General features: G+C 42.1%; 1 pseudogene; it reads left to right on the top strand.

Annotated features, from left to right (window-relative positions):
- Window positions 1-247: 247 nt before the first annotated feature.
- Window positions 248-2,452, top strand: LOC147468571 (peroxidase-like protein 3; annotated as a pseudogene).
- Window positions 2,453-3,429: the final 977 nt, after the last annotated feature.

Below are 3,429 nucleotides of genomic sequence, written 5' to 3'. Positions count from 1 at the left end.
ACAACGTGTTCTTAGCAACTTCACGTAACATAGGAAGATAACAAGATGAAGAGATCACCTAAAATAAACTAGACTTTGCTTGGCTTGACGGACGATTAGTCATCTGTTCTCCGCGAAACACTGTACATACCCAGAGGCTAGACTAGAGCGATAGCACCATAGAGACATTCACACACATACACAATCAGTAAGTAGCCATGTGTTCCCCTTTTCTCTTCCAACTCTTTAGGTGACTGGGAAGTTATTCAGAGGAGAAATGCCCTTTGGACTGGATCTGGCGGCCATCAACATGCAGCGTGGGCGGGACCATGGCCTGGCGCCCTACAACAGATTCAGGATGGCCTGTAACCTTCCACTCGTTCGGAAGTTCAAGCAACTCAAGAGTGTGATTATAAGAAGCGTAAGTGAAGAGTCTGAAGAAGGTTTACAGGTAGGTTCAAGAGATTTATCCACTTGCGTGATGCAGAGCTTGGTATAGAGATGCATCCATGCATACGCATATATGTGCATAGGCCAGAATAGAGGTGAATGAAATAGATATATTACATTGAAACATGTCACATACGGTATGACAAACCAAACACACACAACACCACATATATATGTATATATATATATATAGATATATATATATATATATATATATATATATATATATATATATATATATATATATATATATATATGTATATATATATAGTATATATATGTACATATATAGATATATATATATATATATATAAAATATAAATATGAAATATAATATATAATCTATTTTATATATAAAAGTTTATATACACACACACACACATGTGTGTGTTTTGTAAATAAGTATAATATAAAAATCTAGATAATAGATTAATATTGATAGCATTAATAAATGGTTTTATATCCAATAAGCCACGTAGACGACATCGACCTGTTCATCGGCGGGCTGGCGGAGCAGCCTGTACCCGGGGGACCTCGTCGGGCCGACCTTCGCCTGCATTCTGGCCGACCAGTTCTTTAGGCTCAAGGTCGGCGACAGGTACTGGTACGAGACGGACGACCCCGACACCCAGTTCACCCCAAGTGAGGCTCTGGAGGCTGGTTCTGAAGGGGGGCGACGGGAGGGAGGGAAGGGGGGAGGGGAAAGGTGTAACCGCCACAGCACAAGTGCATTCTGCGGTTTACGTTCTGTTTCCCCTCGTCGACCCAGGTCAAGAAAGTACCTTTTCTATAAATTGACCAGAGCCCATCGTTGCGTTCCCACGCCATGTTTTTAATAACAATTCTCCAATGTCATTTCGCATAGAAAGTTTAATCTTGTTTTATACTCAAAATGATGCTCTCATTGGCACTCAGTCCTCGATTATATTATGTTAACGATCATTATTTGTATGGATATTCATGATCACTTATCTCTATTCAATGTATTTTGCCCCTTTTCCCCTTGTTTCCTCAGGCCATAAATTAAAGATGCCTCTGGCAAACAAGCCTGTCCCATCTTGTAACCGTTTTTAAACTGTGAATGTAACTTGAACTATTTTTGAGTTGCTATGTACTTCAACACTCGTACTTTTGTTTTCTCTGCCAATGTTAGTTGAGTCTAGCATCATTTCTGGAGACCACCTCTCTGGAGAGAACACACCCAGCCTCCCTGCAGACTCTGACCGCTCGCCCCTCGCTGGCATGGCACGTCGCCCCGCTCCTCTCCGGGTGCCTCTGCCACGCCTGTCAGCTGTACCCCACGCTACCAAGTTCCCGTAGAAATAAACCATCACGTCTGCCACAACTTTAACTTCACTCTCCACCAAACAAAACTACAACTTTATTACACTGCTGACAAGCGGTGACGTAACAACAACACACAACATTGCTACAAAAGGAAAGGGGGTTGGAGTGGGAGGGGAAGGGGGTTGGAGTGGGAGGGGAGGGGAGGGAGGGAAGTGGGAGAGAAAGAGAGAGAGAGAGAGAGAGAGAGAGAGAGAGAGAGAGAGAGAGAGAGAGAGAGAGAGAGAGAGAGAGAGAGAGAGAGAGAGAGAGAGAGAGAGAGACTTTTTTACTTTGACAAGTTTGTTGAAACAAGTGATTACGTATATCTCAAAAGGATGTACGTAATATATACAGAACATATATACAGAACATATCAGGAGAAGAGAGAGAGAGAGAGAGAGAGAGAGAGAAAGGTAGGAAGGGAAGGAAAGAGAGAGAGGGGGGGGGGTGAGAGAGAAAGAGAAAGAGAGAGAAAAAAAAGTCAGATGAAAAGTATTTGAAAAAGTATATGGTTTAATACCACGTCTGTTTACCTATACAATACATGGTCCTATTCCCTCCTATCATTCCTCTCCTTCCTACGCGCTTTCATATCCTTTCGACAACAGGCCAGCTGAAGGAAATTCGGAATGAGCTCCTTAGCCAAGATCATGTGCAAGGCGGTCTTCCTCCTTCTCCCGAACTGAAGAGTCAGTAGTGCAAACAGAGCTGTGGCCCCCTGAAGCTGGTGTCCAAGAAGAACCACCGATGGTCCGATGTTCCTCCCTTCAGATAGAAGAAGACGAATCTGAAACCTTTGGAAGGAGTGAGAAGCGTCTGCGTGAGAGAACAAACCTTTTGGAGGGACGGGAAAAGTTTTCTTTCTTCTTAGCAATACTATTATTTTTCTTGTCTGTCTCTCTGTTTTTGTCTTTCTTTTTTATTCTCTCTATCCCTCTAACTTTCCATTTTCTTCTTTCTTCTCTTCTCTCTCTCTTTCTTCGATTATTCTATAACTTTCTATTTTCTATCCTCTTCGCTCTACTTCAAAACATTACGAGCGATCGCTCGACGCTTTCTCTTTCTCCTTTCCCTCTATCATTTTTATTTGATTCTTTTCTCTCTCTATTTCTATATCCTCTACCTTTCTTCTCTTTCATTCACACCACCCACATCACTCACACACAATCACATCCACCAACCCGTCTCGCTCGCTCTACAGCTCTTTCTATCTCTCTCCCTCTTCTCTATCTATCTAACCTATTGATCACCCTCTCTCTCATCCCCGCTCTATTAGCTTCGCTCTGACTGACCTCATGCGCAAGTCAGGCTCATCTATTCTATTCTCTCTCTCTAACCTTTCCTCTACCTCTCTCTCTCGGCTCTACGCTCGACTTCGCTCTCTTTCTCTCTCTCTTTGAAAAATAAAAAGCAAAGATAACGGTAAGATGGGTCACGCGTATTCCTTCCCCTTTTGTGATTTTTTTTCTTTCTGCGTGTGCAATAATACACAGCTCGCATAAAACAAATGTGTTTGTCAATTTATTTCTCTCTGGAACTCCCTTTGGAATGTAACTACACAATTCTGTCTTTAAGAGATCTTTTATTATTAACTAATAAGAGGAGCACAGAACACACACATACACACCACGCACGAGTTTCATCTACATAGTCATGCTACCACAAACACTACAC

The sequence above is a fragment of the Penaeus japonicus genome, unplaced genomic scaffold, assembly GCF_977035675.1.
Source record: "Penaeus japonicus unplaced genomic scaffold, GWHDUDI00000001_assembly GWHDUDI00000028, whole genome shotgun sequence".
In the NCBI taxonomy this organism is placed as follows: Eukaryota; Metazoa; Arthropoda; class Malacostraca; order Decapoda; family Penaeidae; genus Penaeus; species Penaeus japonicus.
This window is presented reverse-complemented; position numbering and strand designations above follow the sequence as displayed.